This window comes from Montipora foliosa, chromosome 9 (assembly GCF_036669935.1).
Source record: "Montipora foliosa isolate CH-2021 chromosome 9, ASM3666993v2, whole genome shotgun sequence".
Classification (NCBI taxonomy): domain Eukaryota; kingdom Metazoa; phylum Cnidaria; class Anthozoa; order Scleractinia; family Acroporidae; genus Montipora; species Montipora foliosa.
Window position 1 is genome coordinate 49859124 of NC_090877.1, and position 11686 is coordinate 49870809.

Sequence of the window (11686 nt, forward strand, 5' to 3'; positions counted from 1 at the left end):
TTCCACTTTACTGGACTAGACACGGCTCAGTCAAAGCTGTCTAGAACTGAACCTTTTTGTTCTTCATTTCAATTCATTTACTTTCCAAGCATCCTTGTCGGCCAGCATGAGAACAGACTACCACCCAATTCAGTACCTTCTGTTTATGTTCAAGTGAAGCTATGATCCTCGCAGTTATGAACACAATTTTGCAATTGCGTAAGAAGAGTCCTGAAAAATTCAGGACTTCACCAGGGTTGAACCCGTGACCTCGTGATACCGGTGCGACGCTCTAACCAACTGAGCTATGAAGCCACTGATGTTGGGAGCTGGTCATTTGTGGGTTCTAATGTTCCCGTGAGGAATGAATGAACGATGAAATGATATATGAAATGGCTCATACATGAACTGTAGATATGAAATCAACTGCGAGGATCATAGCTTCACTTGATTTCATATCCGCCGTTTATATATGATCCATTTCATATATGATTTAATCGTTCTGTTTTTGTGTAATATATACCACAGGCAACCCAGTGTACGCTTTATGGAGCGTCTAGTTTTAGAGCTAGTTATGATGTCAAAAAAACTGGATTTAAGATATAAATAACAAGCTCGTAGTACGAGTCATTAGCGCCATTTCTGTCATTCACCCGCGAATGATGTGTTAAATCGTTAGGTTCCCACCCTGGTCAGAGTTTTTCTCTGTCCTTGTGTGGGCCCAATTCCAATACTAGGGTTGATCTCTGATGGAATAATTGGGCATAAAAACGTCACAGTAGTGTTAGGCCTCACTCGAACTTGGAATCATTAACCACAAAATGCTACTGAAGGACAACAGCTAATGATTATCTAAAACTAGGCTTGGGCCGAGCCGAATTTGTCCTTGTGAATAACATCTCACATACCCACGGCCTGCTCCCGTTCTGGCCTTGTAGCTCAGTCGGTAGAGCGGCGGTGATCTATCCGAAGGTCGTGGGTTCAAATCCCACCCTGGTCAGAGTTTTTCTCTGTCCTTGTGTGGGCCCAATTCCAATACTAGGGTTGATCTCTGATAGAATAATTGGGCATAAAAACGTCACAGTAGTGTTAGGCCTCACTCGAACTTGGAATCATTAAATCGTTAGGGTTTAGTATTTTTCAAAAACGTATCTAGCATCAATAGAAATTGAAAATAGGTCTGAGAATTGCTGAATAAAAAGTATTAAATTAAGGAGGCTCGAGATAGTTTCTCCTGTTTTCACCTTTTTTCAAACAAACGAGGCAGCGAGGTGTCATGACGGCAAGCACGGCGCTAATGAATTTCTCACGGTGATAATTTAAATTTTAACTCAAACAAGAAGCAGTTCAAATGGAATGGTGATGTAAACTCACTGAAAGACTTTTGGATAGCTGAATTAGAAGAAGGAAAGAGTCTGTTAAATGTTAAATCTAAAGAAAGCAGCGAGACTTTAAAAACCGGAAAGAGATGGGAAACCACTTCAGTGAGAACATCAAACTCTCAATTAAGCTATTTGATGCATTAATATCCTCCATACTAGTGTATGGTTGTGAAATCTGGGGTATTGACTGTAATGGTAAACTCGATAGAGACCCAGAAAAACTTGTTCAAAATAAATTTTTAAAATGGCTATTAAGTGTGAACAGAAACCCATAAGGGTTGAAACGTTTAATTGCCCCTTGTGTGCTGGGAAACAAGCTTCTGAATATTCAATTTGCCAAGTGCCATATTTGGAACAACAAGAGCGAGGGGTTTCCAAATAGCGTACTTAGCACTGAAACATTCAACCAATCAGTTCGCACTGAATATTCGGAAGCTGTGAACGTGCGTTACACGTTTCAACCCTTATGGGTTTTGTTACAATTATCTCGAGTGCCTTACAATGGCTTTGGAGTAAAAATATCAAACCTCTTTATCTGATAGGTTTAGGAAATCTTTGGGAAAAAGCACATTTTTTAGATGTAGGGATGTATGCATTGTTAGACAAAGATTATTGGTCACTGAATTACAAAGATCATTCAGTGAGATGAATAATGACATAAGGAAAGATCCCAATCAAAGCAACAAGATGCGAACCAACCGTAAAGTCAAAACAATAGATAATTAAAGATGCGAGGATTACCTTCACCAGGTCACCAACATCCGACACAGAACCACCATGACTAAACTGCGACTTAGTAATCATAGATTTGCAATAGAAACAGGATCGTTACATGAGGCAATATAAGAAAGCGAACGAAAGAATCTGCCTTTTGTGTAAGAAAGAAGCGGAAGATGAAAAGCACTTTAGTCTCCTGCCAAGTTTACCAAGAAAAAAGGAAATCTGTTAGAATTCTCATCATGTGAAAATGTCGACAAAAACTACTTTTGCTAATATGAACCCCCCCCCCCACCCCCAGTAGTAATAATGTTGAGTTACATAAAATAATTGCAAAGCATATACATGACTGCTATGAAATTAGACAGTAAACGTAGTTAATCCTAAAATTAGAAAATTGTCAAATTGTTAATTTGGAGGGTTGTCAATGCACAAGACACCAAATAATGTATGTATTCTGTCCTTAGATACAGTTACGGGAATCAGATCAAGACGGCATTTGGCAAGGGTATTAAGTACCCATCATACATTTCTCACATTACATTTTCCTCCAAAATAACGTTAGCATGGCAACGATATAAGGCCTTTCTTTAAGCCCAAAAATCAAGATATATTGTCTTTTTTGAAAAAACGGGAAGGTGAAGTCTTCCCATTCAGCGTTACCAGGTAATGAGTGAAGTAATCTCTAAAATTAAAATTCAACAATCTGAGGTCAGTTTTTCAGAAACATCAGTTTCTTCAAAGGTCTCTAATTTTGTCACCTACAAATTTCTTTAAAATTTGAAAGACGAAGGTTTAAAATTAATCCAAGCTAACATGACAAAAAATGAAAATATTAACCTCCCGGAGGCAGAAATACAAACAAGTAGAGTTACAAAATTAGTAAAAATGATGGGGTTTCAAGATCAGAATTTCCGCATGCGTCACCCGCTCATTCGAGTGCACGCGCGAGAGGAGCTACAGGCCAACACAAACGGATTTAAGTGACCGTTAAAACTGTTTGTGTACAATTTTCGTAGTTTTCGTAAATAGATGTCTATTTATATTCCATGTATATAGGAATTGGGAGAAAGGTGAACTAAAGTAGCAGTATTTATTTCTGGTCACTCATTTTGAATCATGAGCTGATGCGAGCAGCTTTTAGAATTATGTTTGTGGCATACGCGCGCACGCTCAGCTGAAAACCCTTTTGAGCCTCTTTAACACCTAAACAATGGATAGAGTTCCCAAGCTCCTACGTGCTATAAAAGGGTAATTAACTGCTCAATTTCACCCATGTAAGATTTTTTTACATTCTCGCCCCAGCTTTCTTTCAACAAATAAATGGCACTAAACGATCCATGGAAACCACTAATTATGTCCGCTAACCCTAACCCTTTAAATATTCGGGCAATTCTTTCTTAAGAAAAAGAAAGGCTTTTTAATAGGCAATTTTTACGATGGCGTCATTTGACTACAACTACCACAACTCAGCTTGTTTTTCTTTTCATATTTGAATTTTGTATTCCCACTGGGGTAAAAATAACAATAGCTCAAATTAACACGAGACAAGCGAAACCTTGAGGATTCTGGAACTTGTAGTCAAATGGCGTCATCATTCAAATGTCCTATTGGTTATCGAAATAAAAATGAAATTACTTTTCTGCAAGAAACGTAGAACCCCAGAAGTAGAAAACATCTGGAAATCACATTGGAATGGCAGTGTTCTCTTTAGTTATGGATCAAAGCACAGCAGAGTGTTTGATTCTCTTTAAAAAAATTTCGACTGAGGCTAAGATGAGTGGACGAGCATGGAAAGTTTTTTTTTCAAGATTACTAACCAAGGCCAACCTTTTATTTCAGTTTAGTAAATGTATACACGCGCCAAACAAAAAACCTACCAGTGAAATTTTTTGGAAGAACTTCATACTCAACTAAATGAGCATAAATCGGATGAAAAATCTCAAACAATGATGTGGATGACTTCAATATTAACCTTGAACCCGATTTACATGGGAAACACTGCCTTGCAGCTGGTTAGCCTATGCGACTTCCAGATTGCGTGACCTAGAACAACCTCACTTATTTCCCCAGCACTACGAGCTGAGTGGTAAACAGGAAGTGAGTGGTAAACAGGAAGTGCTGGATCGGACAAGAGTATTGGTTAGTAAGCAATGTAGAAAGGCAACGAGCCAACAAGCTTGGGGGAAGTCGCGCTGCGCAGACTTAACCACACCACACAGGCGCGACCCAATTTTAATGACGGCAAAGCGATAAATCCAACCCATCTCCAAAGGGAGAGAGGGAGGGAGGGGGAAAACGTTGACAAATTGCAGACAGCTAGTTGATTTACTATAAAAGACAAACTGCTAAGTAAATCTTGGACGACTAACTGAGACTTTTTTAGCTAGACCCTGTCTATTAAAGTAGTCAGTTGCACAGGTTCTACTTTGTAGCAGGTAAGCATTACACGTGCTCTTTAGCAGTAATGAATGAGTCTTTAACAGATTTGGCCAATGCATATGTACGTTATAATCTGAGATCTAGGAACAGAGTCTTAATATCCTCGTTTTATATACAACAAAACAGTTGATTGTAAGACCTTGAACTGCCGACTACAAAGAACGCGAAGATAACTATCGCGACATGAATAGCCCTTTTAGTATGGTCACGTTCCATTAACCGTATTTTACTGATAGGGCAGTAAAATCTCATTTAAAGAGAACTTCAGATACTTGTTTATGTGCAAAATACATCGAAGCATAAAGTCTACAAATACCTATTTTACCTTCAAATACTTACCCCTGCATAACATTTCAAATTCCGTTTTCCGTGAATCTTCTCATGGTTACATGTGTTACATACGTCAACATACGAACCATTGAAATTACTAGCTTTACAATCACTGGTGCCTCGTTAATCAAATTTATTACTAAGATTTGTTTGCATTACTAATTAACACGAAAAGGGGTAACTTGGGAATTATTAACAATATATCCTTTAATCTAACCCAAAATCAATCAGATATCCAAAACGTCCTATGCATGATCCATTTCCTTTGCTTTTGGGTTTGTCAGCTTTATGATTTGCAATATTTCAGGTTTACGTGTTCATAAGTTTGTTTTTGTATCTCGAAGATGTTTAGATTTCCAATTACAAACTCTGTGTAAATAGTTCACCCTTCTGAGAACACAAAACAACAACATTCTTTTACAAATCGTACGTACCGGGTATTCATGATTTCGGTATTAAATTTTACTTTCATTTTCCAAATGGTCTGGATAGCAAGTGTTGCTAATACTTTTAAAAATACACACACTTTTAAGTTCAAGGAACACGCTTCGATGTTTCAAACATCATTTTGCCTTTATTGACCTGTTCATCCATGCTTTTGGAAAAGTGTTACATACCACGGATTTACATTTAAACACATACCTGAGGTAGCTCCTATAGTTGTGTTTATGAGCAAGAGATCTACTTGGCTAGTAATACGATGAAATGTGGATGACCTCGGTACATTGTTTACCAAATACGTTCCAGCAAGTTTCCTCCTTTTTCTGCTGTTATATAATAGCCGTCTCAGCCTTTTCTCTGTAATTCTGCTCGGTTCTCGGGCACGTCTATGTCAATGCACACGCAAATCACAACTAAAGTAAACACACTTGTGCTTATCGAGACCTGTATTTCTATTGATCTCATTGGTCTTTCAGCATCTTAAACTCTATGAAAAATATATTAAATATGTGAAAATGGAGAGGACTTCATGTGTTAGGAAAAATAACATTACTAAATCCTTTACTATAGCAAAAGCCTTAGGTAAAGCATAGAACAGTGCAGTCAGATGATCTCATTTAAGAAATGACTAGTTTAATTTCTAAATTCCTTTGGAAAGGGGATGGATGATAAGATAAGCTTGCTGCTCTGATTTAAAGATATCAAGAAAGCTGAACAGATAATGCAGGATATTCAAACAATAATTCTCTGAGTATCGGTATTAAAGAAATATGCCGATAAATTTCATATCAATTATTTGAAGACTGCCTTAGATTGTTACCTCAAATGGTCAGAACTTATTCTAAAGTGCAATTTTGACACTTGAAATTTTCTCATTGGTCTTTCAGCATTTTATAAAGAGTGTTAAATGCCTGGTCCCTTTAAAATAAATAGCCAGTTTATTCTTAAGGAGAAATTATTGATAAGGTCATTTGGTATAAAGTATATCGCTGTCCAGAAAGTCATGCTTTATAATGAGCAATTAGGTGAGGGGGATTGTTATAGTTTTCAATCTTGTAATACTGGAAGGTTTTTAAAAGGTCCTAAGGTGTTAAATACAATCTTTCTCCATTAAACCGCTCCAAATTAACGATATTCTTCAACAAGACCTGAGAAGCTCTCAGAAATAGAAACGAACTTGCAACAACCGCCCAAAAGAAGTACACGGAAAAATTTCCCGCCCTTTCAGTGGACTGCAACAAATATATTCTCTGCCTCCTTCAGTTAAGATTAAAATAAAAATAGAGAATTTAAGTGTACTATCTTAAATAATCTAATGTATGCGAACCAGAAGATTTTTTCAATCAAATGATCAAGCCCCCCCTCCCATGTGCACCTTTTGCAAACAAGGATTTGAATCCATTGAACATGTACTTTGTTATAGTGATGTCACATAGAATTTTTTTGGAAAGCATTCTGCTCTTGCCTTCCTGAATACAACATTGATTTCTACCCTTCACAATAAACATTTTAATTCATTTAGAAAAAACAGCAATCAAATACATGCTTTAATGGAGTGGAGGCTCTTACTGGAATAAATAGTGAGAAATGTGAAAAATCTCTCTAATCAAAACTCACTTTTGCAAGCTTGTTGATGCATAATGAGAACTTAAGCTACGATCAAAATGTCTGAAACGGAATAAGAGTACAAAGGCATTGTATTAAAAGGATCTTTAAAAAAACTGAAATTGTCCATCACTTGTGGTTTCCATTTAATTTCCCAATTCACACTTTTATAGTGCAAAATGATGGCTTGTTTAAATCAAATAAAATGCTAAAGACAACGTAAATGTACAACAACCTTTAAAAACACAAATATAAAAGATACATTTAGAAATATTGTTCATCAGCTGTGGTTTCACTTATTTTCATACTTTTATAGTGCAAAACGATGGTTTGTGCAAGTCTGAGGAAATGCTCGAAGTCAGGAAATGCGGTAAATCGGGAAATCAGGAAGCGAAGTCAGGAAATGCGGTAAGTCAACATCAAGCATCAACCCCCATAAAGAGAAAAGAGGTGGTTGCTAAGTCCTAATCAGCAATGGAAGGGCAAGGACCCAAACCCCCCAAGGTGGGTCTGAGACTTCATCACTAGGCCCCAACTCCCCCATGTTGGGTCTGAGACTTATAGACTAGGCCCCAAACACCCCATGGTAACAAAGTCTTAGGGTTAGTTGGTTACTAACGGTGCGTTCGATTGACTGTATTCCGGAATAGGAATACATGGAATACAAGTTAAAAATCTTTTGTTTTTACGGATATTAACTTTAAAATTGTCAAACATCTGCTAAAATGCTATTTTAAACATGTTTTTGTTATCCTTGCTGCTTCAAAACGGTGGACATACAAATTTAAATCATCACGCCACTTATTCTTATTCCGGAGTAAGAATAAATAGACTGGTGATTTAAAATAGTATGTCTGGCGTTTCTAAGCACCAAGGACAATAAAGATATCTTTAAAATAGCGTTCCAGCAGATAAACGACAATTCTAAAGTAAATATGTGTAAAAACAAAGGAGTATAATGGTTACTTTCTAACCCTAACCCTAACCTTTTCGCGTACTTCTAAACGTCGGAATCGATCCAAACTTTCCACAAAAAAGGTTTTTTTCTATTTTGGCTTTATTCAGAGAGAAATTTCGCTTTCCGGGGGAGAAATTTTTAGCTAAGCAACGCTGAGCGCAATCATTTACCATATAAGGTCAAACTAAGGTATATGAGCTGATAACCGAGTTTGAGTGAGCCAATCGGAGCACACGAGATGCATTATCCGAGGCTGAGAATTTAACAATGCAGGATATTCAAACAATAATTCTCTGAGTATTGGTATTAAAGAAATATGCAGATAAATTTCATATCAATTCTTTGAAGACTGCCTTAGACTGTTACCTCAAATTGTCAGTTATGTCTCCAGTTAATTTTAAAATAAAAAATTGGGAATTTCAGTTTAGTATCTTAAATAATCTATTGTCTACGAACCAGAAGATATTTCAATCAAAAATGATGAAGCCCCACCATGTGCACCTTTGCAAAAAAGGAATTGAATCCATTTAACATTTACTTTGTATAGTGATGTCACATTTTTTCGGAAAGCATTTTGCTCTTGGCTTCCTGAATACAACATTGAGTTCCACCCTTCACAATAAACATTTTAAATCATTTAGAAAAAACAGCAATAAAATATATGATTTAATGGACTACAGGTTCTTAACAGAATAAATTGTGAGAAATGTGAGAACTCTCTGATCAAAGCTCAATTTTGCAAGCTTGTTGATGCATAATGAAAACTTAAGCTACGATCAAAATGTCTGAAACAGAAAAAGAATACAAAGGCATTAAATTAAAAGGATTAAAAAAAACTTTAATTCTCCATCACCTGTGCTTCCCATTTATTTTCCCATTTCACCCTTTTATAGTGCAAAATGATGGCTTGTTCAAATAAAATAAAATAATAAAGACAACGTAAATCTACATCAACCTTTAAAAACAAATACAAAAAATACTTTCAGAAATATCGTACATCACCAGTGGTTTCGCTTATTTTCGTATTTCATACTTTTATAGTGCAAAACGATGGTTTGCAAATCAGAGGAAATGCTATAGACCAGGTAAGCCAAAATCAAGCAACAACCCACATGATAAGAAAAGAAGTGGTTGGCAAGCCCTAACCAGCAACGGTAGGGCAAAGACCCAAACCCCCACTTTGGGTCTGAGACCTCGTCACTAGCCCCCAACTCCCCCCTAGTGGGTCTGAGACTTAGACTAGTCCCCAAACACACCATGGCTACTAAGTCTTTGGGTTAGTTGGTTACTGAGGGTGTGTTCGCTTGACTGTATTCTGGAATAGGAATACATGGAATACAAGTTAAACATCTTTTGTTTTTACGGAGATTCACTTTAAAATTGTCAAACATCTGAAAAAATGCTATTTGAAACATATTTTTGTTATCCTTGCTGCTTCAAAACGCTGGACATACCATTTTAAAATATCACGCCACTTATTCTTATTCCGGAGTAGGAATAAATGAAGTGGTGATTTAAAATTGTATGTCCGGTGTCTTCAAGCACCAAGGAAAATAAAGGTATGTTTAAAATACCATTTAAGCAGGTGTTTGACAAGTTTAACATAAATCTGTGTAAATACTAAGGGTTAGCTGATTTTTACAAGTTTTATTAAATTCCTTAAACTCCAAAAGTTTGGAAGTACGAAATACAAGCGAAGAAAGCGAGTAAACCCGAGCGAAATCGAAAAACATGATGAAGATGCGATGTTGTGTAAAACCTTGTGGTCATACAGACGTAGGCTCACCACAAAAACATCTCTTGCCTTTTCGCGTACTTCTAAACGTCGGAATCGATCCAAACTTTCCACAAAAAAGGTTTTTTTCTATTTTGGCTTTATTCAGAGAGAAATTTCGCCTTCCGAGGGATAAATTTTTAGCTTAGCAACGCTAAGCGCAATCATTTACCATATAAGGTCAAACTAAGGTATATGAGCTGATAACCGAGTTTGAGTGAGCCAATCAGAGCACACGAGATGCATTATCGGAGGTTGAGAATTTAACAATGCAGGATATTCAAACAATTATTCTCTGAGTATTGGTATTAAAGAAATATGCAGATAAATTTCATATCAATTCTTTGAAGACTGCCTTAGACTGTTACCTCAAATTGTCAGTTATGTCTCCAGTTAATTTTAAAATAAAAATTGGGAATTTCAGTTTAGTATCTTAAATAATCTATTGTCTACGAACCAGAAGATATTTCAATCAAAGATGATGAAGCCCCACCATGTGCACCTTTGCAAAAAAGGAATTGAATCCATTTAACATTTACTTTGTAATGGTGATGTCACATTTTTTCGGAAAGCATTTTGCTCTTGGCTTCCTGAATACAACATTGAGTTCCACCCTTCACAATAAACATTTTAAATCATTTAGAAAAAACAGCAATAAAATATATGATTTAATGGACTACAGGTTCTTAACAGAATAAATTGTGAGAAATGTGAGAAATCTCTCTAATCAAAGCTCAATTTTGCAAGCTTGTTGATGCATAATGAAAACTTAACTCATTTCCCTACCTTCCCAACCGCGAGAAAACCGCGGTAAATCTGCCATCGCCAAAAAAAGTTATTTTTCTCAAAAAATATTTAAAGTTAGGGGGAAAAAAATACATCATTTTAAAGCTAAGAAAATAAGCTTTCCAACAGCATATAACTTATTTACAGACAACTGAAACCTTTTATAAAAGCGAAAGTTGAACGAAAAAATTTAAGAAAAATAACAAAAAAAAAGTTTTCCAGGCAAAAATTGGTCATTTTAGCGTTGATTACGAATTTTTGGCTGGAAAATAAAATTTTCTTCAATTTATCAGCTTTCTTGGCCATAAATTTGACCGAAAACTGATGAGGCACGAATATTTTTGGATTTTTTTGAGATAATCGGATTAGCGATCAATCCGTAATGTGATAAGGTGATGACAAGGCAAATTTGCGACCCGTTGCTAACGGCAACGGAAGCGATCGCATTACGAATAATGAACATCTGTTTGCAAAAAACCACCCAAATAACCGATTTTTCGACGGAAAATTTATCCCAGAGGATAAAACTATTCACTGGACATGTAATAAAGGTAAATATGTGAGAGCAAAAGCGAAAACAAGCGAATATTTTGAGGAAAAACACAATTCTGTGAGATCACAGGACATGTGCTCGCAGACACGCAATTGCTTCGCTAAATAATTAATCTTACCTTTTCAGCGATTTTAACGCTTGAAATCCCATCCAATGAACCACAAATCCTTTTCTTTATCTATTCTGAAGCATGTAGTGTAATTTTTTGGCTGAAAAACTTTAGAAAAACCGCTTCGCGAGAGCTCGGCGATCGATTGAAAATTTGGTCATTGCATCGGCTCAAATTGCCTGAATTAGAATGGACGTCATGTAGGCGTCATGAAAGCTAGAAAGCCGAGATTTTCAGGGAAACTGGGGATATATCTCCCCAGTAAACACGCCAGATTTCAGCGCGATCGATGAAAAGGACGCTGCGCTACGAATCTTACAAGAAAGGATTCTTTTACGAATCATTTTCGGTGCGGGCTAGGGGAAAGATCAAAATGTCTGAAACGGAAAAAGAATACAAAGTCATTGTATATTAAAAGGATCTTTAAAAAAAACTTAAATTCTCCATCACTTGTGGTTTCCATTTATTTTCCCAATTCACACTTTTATAGTGCAAAATGATGGCTTGTTTAAATCAAATCAAATGCTAAAGACAACGTAAATCTACAGCAACCTTTAAAAACACAAATATAAAAGATACTTTTAGAAATATTGTTCATCAGCTGTGGTTT

The 11686-nt window shown here is 36.3% G+C and overlaps 1 long non-coding RNA gene across 1 annotated transcript; it reads right to left on the minus strand.

The window, feature by feature from the left end:
• Window positions 1–8539: 8539 nt before the first annotated feature.
• On the minus strand, window positions 8540–11313 carry LOC137972038 (uncharacterized). Its single transcript, XR_011117022.1, has 3 exons — window positions 11086–11313; window positions 10168–10242; window positions 8540–8639 (listed from the first exon to the last, which is right to left on the minus strand). It is a non-coding gene; the product is annotated as an uncharacterized lncRNA (long non-coding RNA).
• Window positions 11314–11686: the final 373 nt, after the last annotated feature.